The sequence below is a fragment of the Pinus tabuliformis genome, chromosome 7 (genome assembly GCF_031772625.1).
Source record: "Pinus tabuliformis cultivar Carrire ecotype Pingquan chromosome 7, CPIR1, whole genome shotgun sequence".
NCBI lineage: Eukaryota > Viridiplantae > Streptophyta > Pinopsida > Pinales > Pinaceae > Pinus > Pinus tabuliformis.
The window spans coordinates 1,634,946,926-1,634,970,465 of NC_142293.1; the positions used below are offsets into that span (position 1 = coordinate 1,634,946,926).

At 39.8% G+C, this 23,540-nt stretch overlaps 1 non-coding gene and 2 pseudogenes across 1 annotated transcript; all 3 read right to left on the reverse strand.

Annotated features, from left to right (window-relative positions):
* Positions 1–779: 779 nt before the first annotated feature.
* On the reverse strand, positions 780–4,133 carry LOC149254529 (25S ribosomal RNA). Its single transcript, XR_016267779.1, has one exon. It is a non-coding gene; the product is annotated as a 25S ribosomal RNA (ribosomal RNA).
* A 246-nt stretch (positions 4,134–4,379) lies between these two features.
* Positions 4,380–4,533, reverse strand: LOC149254530 (5.8S ribosomal RNA; annotated as a pseudogene).
* A 13,995-nt stretch (positions 4,534–18,528) lies between these two features.
* LOC149254531 (18S ribosomal RNA) lies at positions 18,529–19,637 on the reverse strand (annotated as a pseudogene).
* Positions 19,638–23,540: the final 3,903 nt, after the last annotated feature.

Genomic DNA, 23,540 nt, shown 5'->3' on the forward strand with positions numbered 1-23,540 from the left:
CATATAGCATTTATACTTAGGGTAAAGGTATTTTTATGGGTTTTTCAAATAGAAAGGGAATTTACATGGTAAAAAGGTTTTTACATAGTAAAAAGGGTTTTTACATGATGTTTTTATTTTTCCTAGGTAAAAAAGGGTTTTTACCATAGGAAAAGGGATTTTTATGGAATGAATGATTATAAATGTATGAAGGTAGGAAGGGGAAATTAGTGAATATAGGAATGAATGGAGATGAATGGGAAGTTAATTACTTGACTTTGTAAACCTTCATGTGCCTTGTTATAATTGCCTCCTGGACATAGAAACATGATAAATGTACATTTTTTCCAATCAACCATTAAACTTCTACAACCTTTCTCTACTTACGCTTTGCTTACCCTATCATTTTTTTTCACTTAATGGGTGCATTTAAGCTAAAAAACCCTTATCCTTTCTTCTTATTTAACAAAAATAAACTATCTAAATATACCCTTATAACTTCCATGGCTCAGATTAAAGTGATGAGCATCTTATTATTCTCTACATAACTATTGATTTTCCAAGATTAAATAGTTTGGACAGATCTTTATTCTCTAACTATAGCATCAAATTTAAAGCATGAAGTAGTCAAGATTAAACAGTTTGACTGTCATGGGTTGTGGCATTTAAAACAAGCTGCACACAACCATTATTTGCAAAAACAAAGGAGTGGCATTTAGACTTGCTCACTTTCAGAGTTTATTTGTTTTCTTTCTACCTAACATTTTCTTTTTGCCTTGATTTTTAGAGCAACTAACCTAACATTTTCTTTGATATGCACATTATCATCAAAAATTTTTTTTAAACTAACATTTTATCCACTATTGTGTGTCCATATCCTAACTTAACATTTTTTGAAATATTCTATCTAATCAAAACCAAAAAAATGCTACAATAGGGGCGACAAAGTGACGCCCTTACTGCGGGTTGAGTTACAGTCGAAGAGTGACATGCACCACTTCTAGCATGGATTCTGACATAGAGGCATTCAGTCATAATCCGACACATAGTAGCTTTGCGCCACTATATTTTCAACTAAGAACAATGACCAATTGTGTGAATCAACGGTCCCTCTTGTACTAAGTTGAGTTACTATTGTGGTGTGGTTCATCAGTAGGGTAAAACTAACCTATCTCACGACAGTCTAAACTCAGCTCATGTTCCCTATTGGTGGGTGAACAATCCAACACTTGGTGAATTCTGCTTCATAATGATAGGAAGAGTCGACATCGGACGATAAAAAGGAAACGTCGCTATAAACGGTTAGCTGCCACAAGCCAGTTGTCCCTGTGGTAACTTTTCTGACACTTCTAGCTTCAAATTATAAAAATCTAAAGGATCGATAGGCCATGATTTCATGGTTTGTATTGATACTAAAAATCAAAATCAAATGATCTTTTACCCTTTTGATCCACACGAGATTTTTGTACTCGTTGAGCTCATCTTAGTACACCTGCGTTATCTTTTAATAGATGTGCCACCCCAGCCAAACTCCCCACCTGACAATGTCTTTTGCCCGGATTGACCTGCCGAAATGTACCTTAAGGTCGAAAATAGGGGCAATTCCCCATCTCCGCACCACAGAATAAGTAAAATAATGTTAAAAGTAGTGGTATTTCACTTGCGCTGAAAACAACTCCCACTTATTCTACACCTCTCAAGTCATTTCACAAAGTCATACTAGAGTCAAGCTCAACAGGGTCTTCTTTCCCCACTGATTCTACCAAGCCCATTCCCTTGGCTGTGGTTTTGCTAGATAGTAGATATGGACAGTGGGAATCTCATTAATCCATTCATGCTCGTCACTAATTAGAAGACGAGGCATTTGGCTACCTTAAGAGAGTCATAGTTACTCCCGTTGTTTACCCGTGCTTAGTTGAATTTCTTCACTGTGACATTTAGAGCACTGGGTAGAAATCACATTGCATAAGCATCTGTAGGGACCATCATAATGCTTTTTTTTAATTAAAAATTCAGATTCTCCTTGTCCGTACCAGTTCTGAGTTGATTGTTCACCGCCTAGGGAAAAGCCCCGGCACGGGGCATTCTACGCCTATAGCCCAATCGGCACGTGACTACTCGCCCTCACCACGAGAGCAGCTCAAATAGACTATCAACAGCCAACAAGTTGAGGGCGCAGACCCCTAAGCCCAACCATTTAAGCCAATCCTTTTCCCGAATTTACGGATCCATTTTGCCGACTTCCCTTACCTACATTGTTCTATTGACTAGAGGTTGTTCACCTTGGAGACCTGATGCAGTTATGAGTACGATCGAGCATGAACGATACTCGGTCCTCGATATTTTCAAGGGCCTCCAAGGGTGCACTGGACACCGCAAGATGTGCGGTTCTCTTCTAGTTGCTGGATGTTATCTACGGGTGAATCGATTCTAGGGTGGGCAAGATGTCAAAAAGAAAAGATAACTCCTCCCAGGGCCCTCGACAATGCCTCTAGATTTCCTAACGTTGCTTCCCACCACCATGTACTGGTTCAGGAATATTAACCTGATTCCCTTTCGATGCTCGTGCAGAGTGCACCCTTGATACAAGGCTTCCCCATCTCTTAGGATTGACTAACCCATGTCCAAGTGTTGTTCACATCGAACCTTTCCCCACTTTAGTCTTCAAAGTTCTCATTTGAATATTTGCTACTACCACCAAGATTTGTATTGGGGGCTGATCCTCCCAACCTCACGCCCGAGGTTTCTCAACGACCCCCGCATCCTCCTACTCATCGAAGCTAGGCAATTGCTTCGACAGTTGATTATAGGTTGCGCGCTTCAGCGCCATCCATTTTTGGGACTAGTTGATTTGACAAGTGAGTTGTTACACACTCCTTAGCGAATTTCGACTTCCTTGACCACCATCTTGATGTCTTAATCAACCAACACCCTTTGTGGGATGTAGGTTAGCATGCAATTTGGCATCGTAACTTCGACTCTTGGTTCATCCCGAATTGCTAGTTCTACTTACCAAAAATGGCCCACTTGGCGCTCTCGATTCCACAACACGGCTAAATGGAGCAACCGCACCCTCTTACCTATTTAAAGTTTGAGAGTAGGTCAAGGGCGTTACACCGTTGATGCCTCTAATCATTATCTTTACCCGATAAAACTTGCGCATGAGCTCCAGCTATCATGAGGGAAACTTTGGAGGAAACCAGCTACTAGATGGTTCGATTAGTCTTTTTCCCATTTATCCAAGTCAGATGAATGATTTGTACATCAGTATTGCTACGAGCCTCCACCAGAGTTTCCTTTAGCTTTTCCCTGCTCAGGCATAGTTCATCATCTTTCGGGTCCCAACTGGTGTGCTCGCACTCGAACCCTTCACATAAGCTCAAGGTCAGTCGACAATGCAACCCCCCAGAGAGGGGATCTTTCCCATCAACTTCCTTTGACCTCACAGGTTTTAAAACCTGCCGACTCACACACATGTTAGACTCCTTGGTCTGTGTTTCAAGATGGGTCGAATGGAAAGCCTGCCAACCAACACCACAAGCATGCAGGTGCACACAGTTTGCCACAAGGGTGCACACTATGTTCCTCGACCACCACAATGAAAAACCGACAAGCAGTAATCCACCCGTGCTTGTGATGATGCAGCAGCCTGTGTTGGTTTGCACCTCAAGTCGAGCGGTAGACCAGCCTGAGCCATTCCACATTTGACCGAGATGCATCGACAGCCTCCATCTGCTCCCTCCCAACAATTTCAAGCACTCTTTAACTCTCTTTTCAAAGTCCTTTTAATATTTCCCTCATGGTACTTGTTCACTGTCGGTCTCTCGCTTATATTTAGCATTAGACAGAATTGACCACCCAATTAGGGCTACATTCCCAAAAGACCCGACTCGCTGACAATTTCTCATGATGTGGTAGGGTCCTAGCCCGACGGGGTTGTCACCCTCTCAGGTGCCCCCTTCTAAGGGACTTGGCCTAGTTTCGCCGCTAAGGATGCTTCTATAGACTACAATTTAGGCGACGTTGCTGCCCAATTTTCATGTTGGGCTCTTCCTGGTTCACTCGCCACTACTAGGATAATCCTTGTAAGTTTCTTTTGCTCCACTTAATTATATGCTTAAACTCAGCGTGTATTCTCACCTGAGCTGAGATCACAAGTTGGAGCTAAATCCTTCCTACCCGATGGGAGGGCAAGAGAGAGCAAAGCAAGCTTGAGTGATGCCACAAAATTCCTGCATTAGCTAACACCGACTGCCCATCCAAGGGGACGAGATCACTGCTCGCTGACGCATTCCACGAAACATCACTTGAGGTACTTCAGCCAATTGCACTGCATTGGACATGGATGACCAACTCCACTGCTCGCTAACATATTACAGGGAGCACGTTTGAATGGGATACAATGCCCAGACAGACGTTCCTTTGACCGAGGCCTCAGGTGCAAATTGCGTCCAAAAACTCGATGATTCACGGGATTCTTCCATTCACGCTAAGTATCACATTTTTCTATATTCTTCATCATAACAAGAGCTGAGATATCTGTTTCTGAGAGTCGTATCCACGTATTACCGAAAAATCCACCATAACACTGAATAGGGGCACCCCCCATGACAAATGTAAGGCTAAGGGCCAAAAGGAGGAAAGGAAGAAAAACACATGAAAGAAAGAGAAACAAAGGTGTCTACCCCACATGGGAGGAGGCTCAAATGGATAACAATCTTGCCGAGCCCAACGCCCTTGCAAAAAGTGGGCAAATGCATGGAACAACAATTGAGAAGGACTAGGGTGTCCACCCCGGGAGCTCGCACTGCTTTAAATCCTTCCCGAACTCCAATCCATAACAATTCCCCCTTTTCTCTGTAACGCTAGGGACAGAAAGGAAGAAGGGAAGAAAACAAGGTGAAAGAAATGAGATGAAACATGGCTACCAACTCACAAGGGGAGGCTCAAGCAAAGCACAAGCCTCCCAAGTCCCGTGCCTTCGCAAAAAGGAGGAAATTGAAGGGGACGACGATCGAGAAGGACTAGAGTGGCCACCCTGGGAGCTCGCATTGTGTTTCGTCCTTCTCAAACACCAATCCACAACAATCCCACCTTTTCTCCATAAAGCTAGGGGCCAAAAGGAAGAAGGGAAGAAAACAACATGAAAGAAAGGGAGATCAACCATGGGTATTGGCTCACAAAGGGAGGCTCAAACAAAGAACAAGCTTCCCCAACCCCGTGCCTTCACAAAAAGGGGGGAATTGTAGGGGATGACAATCGAGAAGGACTAGGGTGGCCACCCCAGGAGCTCACACTGTGTTTTTTCCTTCCCGAACACTAATCCACAATAATCCTACCTTTTTTATGTAAAGCTAGGGGTTAAAGGAAGAAGGGAAGAAAACAACACCAAAGAAACAAAAATCCCAAGAAAAGAGAGAAGCTCAATAGCACGTCAAGGAGATGTTGCCTAACCAAAAAGAAAGAAAACAAGGCACGCAATCAAAAATCATCCCACCTCTTCACACCCCCCCACATACATTATGTCACAACACCCTTTCTAGCTTACAACATAACAAACAACAATCAAAGAACCAAGAAAATAATTCACAACCTAAACTTGAACACTAGAAAAGATGAGGGTCGCGATGAGACCAGTGTCTGGAGCACATCACTGAGAGGTAAACAACCCCCCAACTTGACACAAGGCTTAAAAAAAAAATAGACTAATAACAAACCCACCTCGCTATTGCACCCCTCTGTGTACAAAACACCCAACAACCTTTCCAGCGAGAAAGTCAACGAGGGTCAAGAATCAAAATCTAAAGAGGAGTTGTCACGGATCGACACTCAATGTTGGAGAAAGCCATGGGCCACAAATACATCAATGGTGCAAAGCCACTAAAGAGAGGGATGTCTGCAAAGCGCACACCATGAAACCAAGAAATGACCAAGTCCCACAAAAAACCCACAATCCAAAGGGAGGAACAAAGACACAACCTGCTACTTCCTTCCTCAGAAGGGGATTGGCTCATGAGAGGATGATGAATTCCCTCGATCGAAAAGACACGAGATAAGAATGCCATGCTCATGCCCATTGGTGGGGAAAATTGTGATCTCGATGGAGCTCAGACCGACGGAGGGGTTTTTCATTACCTGGACACCCAACCCTTACACGAGGGCATATAGAGGAATGATCGAGAGGACTAGGGTGGCCAACCCAATAGGTTGAACCACTCTTCATCCATCCCATACTGACCCCACCCCAACAATTTCCCCTCACGGAAGGTTTGAGTTACCAGGCACGCACGCAACCACTCCCTTGACCCAACCACCAGTGAAAAAGCTCACCCAAGCAACAAATAAACCACCGTTGCCTTTTCAAGAGAACCAACTATGGAGACCTGCACCCTTGGCCCATGCCTTCCAATGGAAAAAAGATCGAGCACCGCTATTACGAATGAGTCTAAATTTATACATCGTATTGCCCAAGCACCTCAATTGCAACAACCATGCCCCATCGAACAGATCGTCGGAAGGTCTCCCAAGAAACAAGCTTCTGAACCCCCTATAGAAACACATTGGGGGAAAGAAAAACAAAGGATGTGTGGGACAAGCACAAGCATGGCTTACAAACACACAGGAAAAAAAGCATGACCTCAAGACAAGAAACCAACAATGTTCCTTCCTCTAAATGATAAAGTTCAATTAAGTTCTCATGATGTCGATGGCGGCAAACCATCATCATCGATGCAATCCGAACACTTCAATGGATCATTCAATCGATAGGATCGATGGGCGGTGTGTACAAAGGGCAGGGACGTAGTCAACACTAGTTGATGACATGCGCTTACTAGGAATTCCTCATTGAAGACCAATAATTGCAATGGTCTATCCCCATCACGATGAAATTTGAGAATATTTCCCGATCCTCTCGAACCAGGAAGAAAAAGTCATTGGCTACATCAGTGTGGCACATGTTGTTGGGCCATGAATACGACCACTTTGTAACACTTATTTCATCCATTTTTACTCTTCTCTATTATATCATCTATTATAATTTATCATTTAAATCCATTTTATAAATGATTTATGCTCTCATGGATGAATATTATTTATTCTCCTTTATTTCTAATAAATTGATGATTATGCATTATTTTATCAATGATAGTTCTAATAAGTTGGTTATAACATTATTCACCATTTTTAGCCTCCAAGGTAACTTCCAAATTGAAGATTTGATTTTTAAATCTGCCAACTCAGAAATTCGCTGGTTTAAGGAGTGACAGTTTTACGGTTGAGATTCTGAGCAAATGAAGATGAATTTGAGAAATCCGGAACATGGGTTTTGTCCAGAACGGGCCCAATTAACTTTGGTAAAGAATGGTTTGCCCAAATTCGGCTTGTACAGAGAGAAACGTAGGGTTCTTTGAGCACGATTTTCTCAGATTTACAGTTGCGGCCGTCCCCCAAACTTTAGCTGCAAACCCAAATTCGTCTTGCTTTTGTTGAAAGCTGGAAGGAAATGTATCTTCTTGTTGATCAATTGGTTAGAAGAAAACCAATTTTGTAATGTAAATCATGTTGTATTTATCTCTATTGTAACTGCTCTCTGATCTCTCTCTATTTAAATGAAAACAGAGATCAGAGATGGGGATGATTTTTGGGAGACTTTAGGATGACTTTGGGGATTCGAATGATGGCGAATTGATGATTTGAATTAGAGATTCAGAAGCAAGGATTCATGATAGGATAGGAGGAAGGAAGTATTGTTTTATGCTGTAAGTCTCAAAGCTTCAACTATTGTAATGATTTCACTATTTAATGATTAATACATAATTTGGGCGTTGTTGTTCACTCTTTTCTTTCTGAAGTAACCCAGTAGCGTCCGCTGGCGGCTAAGGGCCCAGCCTCTGGTGGAGTACGCTGCTGCTGTTGTGTATCATATATTTACAATTGCTGCTGTATATTATATTCTTTTGTTTTATGCGTGGTTTGCTTATCAGTTTTATTTGGTGATCTGATATGTTATGTTATTTTACATCACAGCTCCGTTACATTTGATTTACTGAGTAATATCATTTCTGAAGACAGAACCGTTATATTAACTTTGCAACGCATTGCTGTTTCTTTAAGTGCTGATATAAATGGTTTTTACAGGATATCGTTGCTATTCAATTATGGAATGACTGTTTTGTAACATTTGACCATTGGTATTATTGAATTCATCTTAGAAATTATATTTCCTTGCGATTGTTGAATCTATGAACGTTGCTGTTACATTCTAAAAGACAATCGTATTATTTATAACTAAGACTGACAAGTGGATTACCAAGATCAGATTACTATATTAGCGTGTTGTGTGTATATATGATAAATGCTGTTCCATAATTCATTTGTGAATATCGCCTCATAAAGTAAAGTTCATTGAAATTGCTTTTGAAGATTGTTATTTTATTGCAGAATGTGAGTTTGGTTCAAGTTTAGTTCTGACTCGCGAGATTTAGTTCTTTTGATTGCTGTTTCATTTACTGCTGTTCTATTTCCTTTTGCTATTTCATTTTACTTGCTGCCATTCCATTTCCTTGCATTTACTGCTTTGGTGTGAGAGAAGGTCTAAAGCTGCAGTGAGTCAGCAAGTCGCTGCTTAGCTCCCAGATCTATGGTCCATGCTCTAATTTCCTTTCCATCTGTTTCTAGAGGGATGGGTTATCACTTCCGCACCGTTGACTGATAAGATGTCTTGTGTGATTTTATCCTTTTGAAGTAATTTAGTCATAGTTTAGCATCCGTCTACCCTTGTGTTCTCTGAACGCTGTACTACTAAACATTACTCTTGAGTAAATAGCCGTCTCAGACTGAGTACACTCTTGAAATAAAAAGTCGTCCCTGGGTTGACAATTAATGTGAGGTAATTAGGAGTTCAAAAGACACCTTTTTATCGCTCCACATTTTTGCGCCGTTGCCGGGGAGAGTGTAGCCATTTCTAAAGAGTAGTGTGAATCTGATGAGTGCCTGCTAGGGAAGAGTTGGATCTTAAAAACGGAAGGTAAGAACCTGCATACGGAGCATGTAAAAGCCCTGCTCCCCCGTCCGCTTTCCAGCAGGACTGTTAAAGAACCTAGAGTAGAAATAGATGTTTGAATTTTTGTGTGAATAATTAGGAAAAAGATAGAAATTTTTAAAAAATGAATCACATGATCTCACGCAAGTGGTGATGTAAGCACCACCCATTTCACTAACCGGTTGACAGGAACATTTGAAGAAGGAGCCTTGAAGAAACACATGAAGAACATCTTATATTATGGTAAGAAATGGCTCACGTTTCTACTTTTGAATTTCCTATCAAAGATCTAGGAGAAGTGACACAAATGCACATAATTCTCCCATCTTTACCAAATTTTCATGGTTTAGCAAATGAAGATCCAGATACATTTTTATTTGAGTTCGAAATACTTTGTAGAGGATATGATTATTGTATTAATGATCAAAGATTGAAAGTATTTCCTCTTACTCTAAAAGGAGCAACTCTCCGATGGTTCATGAGCCTAGGTGGGAATTGCATCCAATCATGGGAGGACATGGAGAACATATTCTTGAAGAAGTACCAAGACTATTGCAAATCCAATGAAGATATTTTCGGTATGATACAAGGGGAAGATGAAAGTTTGGAGGATTATGTAGATCGATTTCATTATAACCTTCAAAAATCAAAGCATAAGCATTTGGAAAAAGAGATTTTAAAAACACTCATTCTTAGAGGAATTAAAGATAAATTTTTAGAACTTTTAAATCTGATAGGAAAAGGTGATGTTTTTCAGTTGTCATATGATGATGTTTGTGAATTGTGCATAAGGTATTCAAGAGGAATCTCCAAGGCTGGTAAGAATTCTAGAGAAGTTTGTCCCTTATTTTCTAAATCTGCTACAAGAATAGGAAACATAAAAGCTGAAATCAATGCTTTATTTGAAAATTTTAAAGTTGATTTTATTAGCTCTCTAAATGAAAAATTGGATGTTTTGCAGGTTCATAAAAATCAAGAATTGGATGAAGTGTTTTACCCTCAGGACCGAAAGGAGCATCTCATAGATACTCACTCTTCCTTATCTAGGATGGAAGTAGCATATCAAAGAGGTAAGAAAGCTGCAACAAGGCCTACAGGTATGGTTCAAACACTTTTTCTCCATTGTCATACTTGCATAATCCATTATGGAATGCTAATGTGTTAGGGCAGCCATGTCAATTTCAATATAACCACCTATCTTGTTTACAAGTTGGGCATGGTTCATCTTATGATGGCATGACTACTCTCCCTCATCTTGTAGCACAAGCACATTCTCCATATTCTCCACCAGCTCTTTCACAACACCTTGTTTGCCCATCAAAACCATTCACACAACCCAATCAACCACATCATCAAAATGCTCCATTCCATACACATTTTCTTGCTCAACTAATTCCACACCCTCACCATAATAAACCAGTACAACATGCTTACAATGTTGAACTGGAAAATTTACCGACCCTTTCCACCCATTCTATCTCACATGTGTTATTAGAGAAAACCTACAATGAGATTCAGAATGTTTCAAATGCAAAAATTGTAGAAGCTATGGAAGAAAATGAGGTTTCTTTTACTATGCATCAACAAGCTATTTTAAAAGCTCAAGAACTTCAAGATATGATGGCTATGCGAAATCAAGAAAATAAAGGATACATTGAAGATTGGTTTCACTCCATCATTTGTTTGCAACATCACTCCATGCTTCAACAATTTTTGATACCATTTTTTGAAGGGAAGTTGGCTTCTCATACCCTAATATCCATTAACATGCATTTTTCAAATTTGGGTATGTGCATACGTGAAGCCGTATTTCGAAAATGGCTTCACTGGAAGTACCCATATACGTAGTTATATTCATCCTTCAATCAAAGTAGGTTAGTGAAAAAAATAAAATAAAATAAAATAAGGACATAAATAAGTGCATTTTGTTCTTTTGTAAAACTAGTTGTTTTTGTTGCAACATGCTATCGAAATCAACATCGGTGATAATTTTTTTTTAATAATTTGTGTATGTAGATGATTTACAATGGAAATAATAAGTTCTACAAACACTCATTTTCATTTTTATCACCAATTTGAAAAAATGCTTGAATTTCATTTTTTTGGCTTGCGGGCTTGATGAACTTTCTGGAAAAACAATCGGGACAGTCATGTTTTGAGGGACCAAAAGTGAATATTTCTAAAACCTGTTTCTACCCCAAGTATTCCTTGATGTCTAATTTCTAACCCAATTTGAATCACTCAATTTGGATTTGAAACGAAAAAGTTAGAACCAAAACATTGACAGGGTGTCTAGCGGGCAGCTCAGGAACAGAGTTGGGACAGTCAGTTTTTGGAGGCCTAAATGACCATATTTTTAAAACCTATTTCTACCCTAAGTAGCCCTTGATGTATAATTTCTAACCCAATTTGAATCACTCAATTTGGATTTGAAACGAAAAAGTTAGAGCCAAAACATTGACCGGATGTCTAGCGGGCAGCTCAGGAACAGAGTTGGGACAGTCAGTTTTTGGAGGCCTAAATGAATGAATTTTTAAAACCTGTTTCTATGGTAGATTCCACTATGAATCTAGTTTACAATTCAATTGGAATCACTCATTTTCGATACTGTATGGGGAAGTTATGATCAAAATACTGACTGTCTATCGTAAATCAGCACTCTTAACACTATGTCTTTCTAGCTGTTCCTTACAGTATTTGACCTATCAATTCTTCTTGCCTTCAAAACATGTTTCTATTTGAGATAAATAAATGAATATATTTTCATTTCCAATTTGAATCATTCGAATCCGACATCAAACGAAAAAGTTACGCTTGAAATATCAACTGTTGGTCTAAGCCGGGTAATCGACAATGACTCTATTATGCATGTTGTTCTAACTAAAATTGACATATCATATCATTGAATCTTTAAAACCTGTTTCTAATGGAGATAAAGCTTCGAATTAGCTCTCATTTGGCTTTGGAATCACTCAATTTTGACGAAAAACAAAGAAGTTGTGATTAAAACATTGCAGGTTAGTATGATTGGCCACTGCTCTCCCGTAGGTAACAAATAAAATTTACTTTGTTATTTTCTCCAAAGATTTGCTCTACAGAGTAACTACTTGTTAGTTTTTTTACATAATTCTTGGATTAGGGGAGCCCGCGCACCTCTCTTTCTCCATGATTTAATGTTTTATTGCAGGTAGATACTCGTTTTTTGCAGGTCTTGGGAAAATAAAGAAGGTCAATTTATGGACGAGTGATTTTTGAAAGAAATTTTAAATGAAACAAAGGAATTTCATCCAACTCATTACCCAATGGATTCATAATAGAAGAAATGAAAAATTGATTTCCATTTGAAAATTCATGTCTTGTCACTGCTGCTAAAACATTTTTCAAATATATCATTTTTTTGACATAACATCATAGCTGTTGTAACTCAATTTATTTATTTACATACTGCTTTTTGTTGTTTTTTTTTCTAATTTCTCTTATATTTTGTTTTTCAGGTGTTGCTTCATTCAAAGTGCAACTCATCCTCAGCATCAATGCAGTGAACAACTAATTCATTCTTTGCGTGTTTGCATTTTATGGTTGTGTATTTTGTTGTTCCTTTTCTGAAGGGACATCATTTGTGTGCATTTTTGTCGTTCCAGCTGTTCCTTTTTTCAAAGGGACATCATTTTTGTTTTGCTATTTATTTTCTAAAGGAATAACACTTTTTGGTTCAGCCATTCATTTTGCGGTTCCTTTTTCACTGTTCATTTTGCTGTTCCTTTTCGAAATGGAACAGCTGCTGTTCCTTTTCGAAATGGAACATCACTTTTGCACTTTCACGTTTTGCTGTTCCTTTTCGAAATGGAACAACACTTTTTCACTTTCACATTTTGCTGTTCCTTTTCGAAATGGAATAGCTGTTGTTCCTTTTCGAAATGGAACAACACTTTTGCACTTTCACGTTTTGCTGTTCCTTTTCGAAATGGAACAGCTGTTGTTCCTTTTCGAAATGGAACAGCACTTTTGCACTTTCACGTTTTGCTGTTCCTTTTCGAAATGGAACAACACTTTTTCACTTTCACATTTTGCTGTTCCTTTTCGAAATGGAACAGCTGCTGTTCCTTTTCAAAATGGAACAGCACTTCTGCACTTTCACATTTTGCTGTTCCTTTTCGAAATGGAACACCACTTTTTCACTTTCACATTTTGCTGTTCTTTTTCGAAATGGAACAGTTGTTGTTCCTTTTCGAAATGGAACAACACTTCTGCACTTTCACTTTTTGTTGTTCCTTTTCGAAATGGAACATCACTTCTTCACTTTCACGTTTTGCTGTTCCTTTTTGAAATGGAACAGCACTTCTGCACTTTCACGTTTTGCTGTTCCTTTTCGAATGGAACAGCACTTCTGTACTTTCACGTTTTGCTGTTCCTTTTCGAAAGGGACAGCACTTCGACACTTTTCATTTTTGATGTTCCTTTTTCAAAGGAACGGTACTTTTGATTTTTGCTGTTCTTTTTTCCAAATGAACGGCATTCGCATTCTCACATTTTTTGTGTGTGTATTTTTGCTTTTTGGTGTGCATTTCCTTTGTTGTTCCCTACAAGGAATAACATTTTTTTGAGTGTTTTTGTTGTTCATTAAAAAAAAAGCAACACTTTGGGAGTATTTTTTAGAGCAACCCTTTTCTTCCTCTTGTGATATTATTCCTAATTCATCTCAACCACATTTTACCGATTCCCTTTTATGGCATGAAGTACACTACTTTTATCAGGACAAGAATTATGGGTTCTTTTGAAGCAAAGTTAATATCATTCACGTTATAATCTTCAACCGGACAGCTCCTTGATGATAGATTTTTTCAGAAGGGACACAATTATTTATATATCACTTTATTGCATTGTTTTCTGTTGAACATGATATTGATTGACCATCTTAATACCATGCTGGTTCCACCCTTCCTGGTTATAATCTTCTTTGTCTATAATAAACGAGATTATGGGTATATTTTTTTGACATGTTCAACTTCTTCCACCATCCCTGCTCTTAAGGAGTACTGAGCCTCCTTCTTTTTATCATAAAAATATGTAATAACAACAAAATTTTGTTCGCAGATGGAGGATAGGGGGTCTCATTACGAGCCAGCCTACCATGTTCATAAGGTTGTAAGAAAGTGACATTCCCATTATGGCCACCACACCAGGGTTATGATCCATTGGATAGCCAAATTATCCATGGAACAGGAGGTCTCATCACGAGCCGGCCTGATCACTTTTGCTACATCCTAGTGAATGGCAGTGTGGTTATCTGGTTACCATGCCAGCACATTGATCTCTTCTGTAGAACAACATTGAAACTCTCTAGTTATAAATTGAGGATTCTGGCTCATATGGGTTAAAAAGCAACCCTGCCGAGGCTATGGACGCCTGCTGGCAGCAGCAGCTTTGCTTATGGTATTGAAGTTATATCTTATCGTCAATTATTATTATAATACCCTTTTCTTATTTTTCTTTTTATCAGAGAAGTTATTTCCTTAACTTTTTCCCTGTTTTGAACCTTTATGCATGAGAAATTGTTTTATGATCAATCGCATCATTTTCAGCTAGAATACTATCAATAAAGCATCTTATTGACATATTGTTGTTCTTTTTATCTTTTTCATCACTTATCATCAATTCAAAGCGTCCTATCTCTTATTCATAACTATCTTTATACACTCTGCTCTCATTATAACCATAACTCTCGTCGTCCTATCATTGATATGTGTACTCTACTACTGTATTGTTCATTCCCTTGCCTTGCCATTAGCATAACCCCTCTCATACGCTTTATGGTCATGGAATTCATTTTTCAATTAGAGGGGGGGGAATGTCTGCATTATGGAATTGCATGCGATATGATTACTACACTCTGCCATAACTTGTTGATTTGACAAAAGTTTTTCTGACTGAAAGTTTTGCATGTATCTTATCTATTTCTATTCAAAACTAACACTATGGATTCAAGAACATTGTATGCAAAATAGTGCTTTGTTTACAGGCGAACAAAAAGTATGGGCAGAATTCTATTCGTAGCATGACCACACTATTGCACTTCACAGTAGAGGCTCACGAACGTGAACAATTCTTCAGACATGCGGTGCTTCCCTGGATTCCACCTTTTGCATCACTTTCAGCACCAACTCTGCCTACATCAGCTTCAACAACTGCCAGTCCATATATGTCATTCCACATTTTTGGAGGTAAAACTTGAGGTAAAATTGCATAGTTTTCTAATTTATTATAAATTTAGGAGAATCTGATGAAAATCCATTTTGAGCATTATTTGTCATCCTTCATTCCACATCTTTACCACTTTCCCTTTTTTCAGCAGCATGTCATTTTCGAGTGTGGGGGAGTGTTCCTTCATTTCTTTCTTATGACCATGTCATTCATATTCTTTATCATCCATTGCTATTCTTATTCACTCTCAACACCTCCCTTATTCCATGTTGTTTTACACCAAGCATAGAATTCAACAGCTGGTAGCAACCACCTCTATTTGTTTTCTAGCATCGCATGAGGACATGCTAATTTTTCAGAGAGGGGGAGGAATTGCTACGCATGATGGATGTTTTCTACTTTCTTCCTTATTTAAGGCATACAATTTCATTTTCACACAGTGCAGAAATTGATTTCCACGTATTTTTAAAACTATGAACTCCATTCTTGTGATCTCTAGGAAACACAAACATACTATTAAAATACACATACCTAGATAAATTCAAGATAAATTGGTTCATAAAAATTTCAGAAATCATGCACTCTCACCTACAACCATTTTGTTTATATCTCATGATCCGTGCATCAAAACAATCCGATTTTTGGATCATAAAGGCATTCATATATTATAAATTTACTTGCCAAATTTCAACAAAAGTTGGGTTGTAGTTTTTGGTAAAATGGTTAATAAAGGTTGTTGTTATTTATATTATATTTTGTTGCAACTTAATTGTTATGCCTTCATCAAGATTCCTAAAAGTGAATATTCATTAATTAAGGAAGAATTCATTTGTTCTATCCATTTCATGAGCTGAGATGAACATATTTTTTTATCGCTTGGTTAACACATGGGTTTTTGTCTTTGGGTTGCATGAAGACATGCAATATATTCAGTTTTCGTTGCATGAGGACATGCAACATATTGAGTGTGGGGGTATGTTGGGCCATGAATACGACCACTTTGTAACACTTATTTCATCCATTTTTACTCTTCTCTATTATATCATCTATTATAATTTATCATTTAAATCCATTTTATAAATGATTTATGCTCTCATGGATGAATATTATTTATTCTCCTTTATTTCTAATAAATTGATGATTATGCATTATTTTATCAATGATAGTTCTAATAAGTTGGTTATAACATTATTCACCATTTTTAGCCTCCAAGGTAACTTCCAGATTGAAGATTTGATTTTTAAATCTGCCAACTCAGAAATTCGTTGGTTTAAGGAGTGACAGTTTTGCGGTTGAGATTCTGAGCAAATGAAGACGAATTTGAGAAATCTGGAACATGGGTTTTGTCCAGAACGGGCCCAGTTAACTTTGATAAAGAAACGGTTTGCCCAAATTCGGCTTGTACAGAGAGAAACATAGGGTTCTTTGAGCACGATTTTCTCAGATTTGTAGTTGCGGCCGTCCCCCAAACTTTAGCTGCAAACCCAAATTCGTCTTGCTTTTGTTGAAAGCTAGAAGGAAATGTATCTTCTTGTTGATCAATTGGTTAGAAGCAAACCAATTTTGTAATGTAAATCATGTTGTAGTTATCTCTATTGTAACTGCTCTCTGATCTCTCTCTATTTAAATGAAAATAGAGATCAGAGATGGGGATGATTTTTGGGAGACTTTAGGATGACTTTGGGGATTCGAATGATGGCGAATTGATGATTTGAATTAGAGATTCAGAAGCAAGGATTCATGATAGGATAGGAGGAAGGAAGGATTGTTTTATGTTGTAAGTCTCAAAGCTTCAACTATTGTAATGATTTCACTATTTAATGATTAATACATAATTTGGGCGTTGCTATTCACTCTTTTCCTTCTGAAGTAACCCAGCAGTGTCCGCTGGCGGCTAAGGGCCCAGCCTCTGGTGGAGTACGCTGCTGGTGTTGTGTATCATATCTTTACAATTGCTGCTGTATATTATATTCTTTTGTTTTATGCGTGGTTTGCTTATCAGTTTTATTTGGTGATCTGATATGTTATGTTATTTTACATCACAGCTCCGTTACATTTGATTTACTGAGTAATATCATTTCTGAAGACAGAACCGTTATATTAACTTTGCAACGCATTGCTATTTCTTTAAGTGCTGATATAAATGGTTTTTACAGGATACCGTTGCTATTCAATTATGGAATGACTGTGTTGTAACATTTGACCATTGGTATTATTGAATTCATCTTAGAAATTATATTTCCTTGCGATTGTTGAATCTATGAACGTTGCTGTTACATTCTAAAAGACAATCGTATTATTTATAACTAAGACTAACAAGTGGATTACCAAGATCAGATTACTATATTAGCGTGTTGTGTGTATATATGATAAATGTTGTTCCATAATTCATTTGTGAATATCGCCTCATAAAGTAAAGTTCATTGAAATTGCTTTTGAACATTGTTATTTTATTGCAGAATGTGAGTTTGGTTCAAGTTTAGTTCTGACTCGCGAGATTTAGTTCTTTTGATTGTTGTTTCATTTACTGCTGTTCTATTTCCTTTTGCTATTTCATTTTACTTGCTGCCATTCCATTTCCTTGCATTTACTGCTTTGGTGTGAGAGAAGGTCTAAAGCTATAGTGAGTCACAAGTCGCTGCTTAGCTCCCAGATCTATGGTCCATGCTCTAATTTCCTTTCCATAAGTTTCTAGAGGGATGGGTTATCACTTCCACACCCTTGACTGATAAGCTGTCTTGTGTGATTTTATCCTTTTGAAGTAATTTAGTCATAGTTTAGCATCCGTCTACCCTTGTGTTCTCTGAACACTGTACTACTAAACATTACTCTTGAGTAAATAGCCGCCTCAGACTGAGTACACTCTTGAAATAAAAAGTCGTCCCTGGGTTGACAATTAATGTGAGGTGATTAGGAGTTCAAAAGACACCTTTTTATCGCTCCACACATGTATGGCCCAAAACATCTAAGGGAATCACAAACCTGTTATTGCCTAAAACTTCCATGGCCTAAACAACCATAGTCCCTCTAAGAAGCTGGCCGCGAAGGGGAACCTCTGTGCAACTACTTAGTAGGCTAAGGTCTCATTCGTTATCAGAATTAACCAGACAAATCGCTCCACCAACTAAGAATGGACATGCACCACCACCCATAGAATCAAGAAAGATCTCTCAATCTATCAATCCTTACGATGTTTGGACTGGATAAGTTTCCCTGAGTAGAGTCAAATTAAGCCACATGCTCCACTCCTGGTGGTTCCCTTCTATCAATTCCTTTAAGTTTTAGCCTTGTGACCATACTCCCCTAAGAACCCAAACACTCTAATTTCCCAGAAGGTGTTGGTGGAGTCCTTAGAGCAACATCCACTGATCCCTGGTCAGCATCATTTATTTTTGAGACTAGGAAGGTATTTTATCGTCTTCGAGCCCCAAACTTTCATTCCCAATTAATGAAAGCATCCTTGGAAAATGCTTTTGCAGTGGTCCATCTTTCATAAATCCAATAATTTCACATCTGGCAATGAAATATGAATTCCCTCAACAGTCTCTATTAATCATTACTCCGGTCCCGAAGGTCAACACAATAGGACCAGACTTCTATCATGTTATTCCATGCTAATGTAGTCAGAGCATAAGCTTGCTTTGAGCACTCTAATTTTTTCAAAGTAACAGCGTCAGAGCCATGACATACCCAATTAAGGCCAGGAGCATGCAGTCGAAAAAAGGGACGAAAGGGCAGGTGCACACCAAGTAGGCAAACTGACCTTTACAATCCAAGATCCAACTACGAGCTTTTTAATTGCAACAACTTAATTATACGCTATTGGAGCTGCAATTACCGCAGCTGCTGGCACCAGACATGCCCTCCAATTGATCCTCGTTAAGGGATTTAGATTGTACTCATTCCAATTACCAAACTTGATGAGCCTAGTATTGTTATTTATTGTCACTACCTCCCCATGTCAGGATTGGGTAATTTGCATGCCTGCTGCCTTCCTTGGATGTGGTAGCCGTTTCTCAGGCTCCCTCTCTAGATCGAACCCTAATTCTTCGTCAACTGTCACCACCATGGTAGGCCTCTATCCTACCATTGAAATTTTATAGGGTATAAATTTGAATGAAGCATTGCCAGCATAAGGGCTATGCAATCCATCGAGTTATCATGATTCACCGAAGAAGCAGGCAAGCCTACGCCATCCTTTTATCTAAAAAATGCATCCCTTCCAAAGAGTCGCGACTTGGTACACGTATTAGCTCTAGAATTACTACGGTTATCTGAGTAGTATGGTACCATCAAAAAAACTATAACTAATTTAATGATCCATCCGCAATCTCACAGTCCAAATTAGTTCATACTTAGACATGCATGGCTTAATCTTTGAGACAAGCATATGACTACTGGCAAGACCAACCAGGTAGCACCCTCCCACTTCAAAGGGCATTCTAGGTGCTCTCTTACCAAGATCCAACCTGAACACCCATCAAGTCAAAGAGATATCAAAATATCATGTAAAACTTTTATGCCTTGCACCTCTTGCATCCCAAGAAGGAAGCACACGCAACATGCCAAGGACATGGCAAACAAATGGGTAGACCTGCCAAGCCACAATGCACCAAGGCCACTTTGGAGTTTGCAACCACGCTCCAACCAACAAGAAAATGAGCGATCACTCACCCACTCCCTTAGAAATGCCTCCAAAATCCTCCACGCCCCGCACCAAGGCCACCTAGGAGTCCACCCGGACAGCAGCAATGGTGGACCTCGATCTCCCGATTGCCTGTGGTAGCCTTGATGCAAAGGAAATAAATGGAGAATGACCAACCATGCAACCTATATATTATTAATGAGACCAAACCCTCCCCACCCCACACCGAGGCCACCAAGGAATCCACCCAGACAGCAACAATGATGGACCTCGATCTCCCGATTGCTTGCAGCAACCTCGATGCAAAGGAAAAGGAAGGAAATAAAAAGAGGACGACTGACTGGAAATCCTATCATAGAGAGGACATACAAACCTCCCCTCCTCGCACAGATTCCACCTAGGAGTCCACTCAGATAGTAGCAATGGTGGACCTCAATCTCTCGATCACCTGCAGCAGCCTCGATGCAAAGGAAATAAATGGAGAATGACAACCCATGCAACCTATATATTATAAATGAGCCCCAACCCTCCCCGCCCCGCACCGAGGCCACCAAGGAATCCACCCAGACAACAGCAACAATGGACCTCAATCTCCCAATTGCTTGCAACAACCTTGATGCGAAGGAAAAGGAAGGAAATAAAAAGAGGATGACTAACTGCAAATCCTATCATAGAGAGGCCATACAAACCTCCCCTCCCTTCAAATATTCCACCTAGGAGTCCACCAAGATGCAGAAATTTTAGACCTCGATCAGATGATCGCTTGTGGTAGCCTTGACACAAAAGCAAGGGAAAGAAATAATACAAGACAAGCCGAGTCAGCAACCTCCCTTAGAAATGCCTCCTAACCCTCCCCTCCCTACACAGAGGCCACCTAGGAGTCCACCCAGACAGCAGCAATGATGGACCTCGATCGCATGATCACCTGCAGCAGCCTCAATGCAAAGGAATGGAATGAAATAAAACAAGACCAACTGAGCCCACAACCTCTCTTAGAAATTCCCCTCAACCCTCCCTACCCCTCACCGAGGCTGTCTAGGAGTCCACCCAAACAACAAAAATGGTGGACCTCGATCACTTGACCACCTGTGGCAACCATGATGTGAAGGCAAAGGAAGGAAATAAATGCAAATGAAGAGGCTCACTACACAATACAAGAACATATCCAAACAGAAGGAGGGATCGGGCAGCTTCGCACCCCATGCACCCTACGTACAAGCAACCTAGGAGATTTCCCAAAGCTTTACCAACTGGAAAATGAATAATTTTCACCTACGGCCACCTCCATGTAGAGGAGGGAGGTCGAAGTGTTCCACCTCGAAATCCTTCTTCCAGATAGATCCCACCATCAACGTAGCAAGCCTCCTCCCCATTGGACCATGAGCACATACACCATTGAAACAACAAATACCCATAAACATTGTGACTTAACATTTCCAGCTGCAAAAGCCTACAATGCATGCGAGATGTAAGGAAAAATCCAACCACTCGATCAAACATATGGGCCACCAGATCTATCAAAACCACAAAGCCAACGCAACCCCGGACAATGTGCACTTTGAAAGGAATTCCAACCCTTAACTTTACAATAAGGAGAACAACTCATCACATCGCCCAATAGAAAAAGCAAGAAAGAGGGGGGGTAGGTGGTTTACAACCAAAACCCTTCCACGTTCCTCTTAAATGAATGCATCTCAACCAACAATGCCAACGCAGAAAGAGTACAAGCACAAGAAACCGACACCATAAATAGTCGAACACTGAAGAGGCTAGCCATCATAAGGAGCCACACCACAACAACCCATAAAACTCTGAGAACTTAGAGCAGAAGGGTAATTGTTCATGTATGCTTCCCGGGACAATCATGGCCAACATTACTACTCATGTGCTACCGAGTGGGTATGGAGAGAAGATGAAAATCAAGCACCCTACAAATGATCCAAGGCCATTCTTTAGGCAAACCCGAAAAGCCAACTCAATTACGAACCCACCTTTCACACAAAAAGAAAAACCCTCCCCAAAAAATAGGGAGGAGGTGAACAATATAATGAGGATCCAATTTCAATGGAGCCACACATGGATGTCCAACCCTATCAATTTTTCCTATTCACAACAACTGAGGGGCACGATAGTGACATAGGGATGATGGAGTTTTGGGGTTTCCATCTGGGACCACAACAACGAAGGCACAAAGGAGCGCCGAGAAAAAATAACATTTTTATTATTCGGATGGGCACAAGGGATAGGGATGAGCACGTCCAACATTACTGCTCATGTGCTACCGAGTGGGGATGGAGAGAAGATCAAAATCGGTCACCCTACAAATGACCCAAGGCCATTGTTTAGGCAAACCCAAAAAAACAACTAAATTACCAACCCACCTTTCACACGGAAAGAAAACCTATGAATTGTATCCTTTGGATGGACACGAGGGACCAAGACGATTTAGGGAGCCACACCACAACAACCCATACAACTCCAAGGACCTGGAGAGTAGAAGGGGAATTGTTCACATATGCCTCCCGAGATGTGCATGGCCAACATTACCGCTCATGTGCTACCGAGTGGGGATGGAGAGAAGATGAAAACCGACCACCCTACAAATTACCCAAGGCCATCGTTCAGGCAAACCTGAAAAAACAACTCAATTACCAACCCACCTTTCACACGAAGAAAACCTATCACTTATATCATTTGGATGGGCACAAGGGACCAAGACGAGCTAGGGAGCCACACCACAACAACCGATACAACTCCAAGAACTTGGAGAGAAGAAGGGAAATTGTTCACATAGGCCTCCCGGGATGAGCATGGCCAACATTACCGCTCATGTGCTACCAAGTGGGGATGGAGAGAAGATGAAAATCAACCACCCTACAAATGACCCACGACTATAATTCAGGAAAACCCAAAAAAAAAACTCAATTACCAACTCACCTTTCACACGAAATGAAAACTTGTCACTTGTATCATTTGGATGGGCACGAAGGACCAGGATGAGCTAGGGAGCCACACCACAACAACCCATACAACTCCAAGAACTTAGAGAGCAGAAGGGGAATTGTTCACATATGCCTCTCGGGATGAGAATGTCCAACATTACCGCTCATGTGCTACTGAGTGGGGATGGAGAGAAGATGAAAATTGGCCACCCTACAAATGACCCAAGGCCATTCTTCAGGAAAACCTGAAAAAACAACTCAATTACCAACCCACCTTTCACACGGAAAGAAAACCTATCACTTGTATCATTTGGATGGGCATGAGGGGCCATGACGAGCTAGGGATACACACCACAACTACCCATACAGCTCCAAGGACTTAGAGAGTAGAAGGGGAATTGTTCACATATGCCTCTCGAGATGAGCATGGCCAACATTACTACTCATTGTTGAGTTCCAAAACTGCCTTTCCCTTAAGTAACTTTCTCATCCTTCTTTCTTTGCTTTTCCATGAAAAATGCATCCTTATCATAAGAAAAACCATTACACATTGCCTCAAGGAGTATATTTCAATGATTTACATGTTATACTGTTATGTTTGCTATTTGAATAGGTTTTTGTCTTTCAACTACAGAACGGAGCCACATTCCGCAGCTAATCGGCTGTTCGCAACCATTTCCATGCTTTTGTAGGTTTCAGGTGTCAAGAGAGGAAAAGGACTACATGGGTA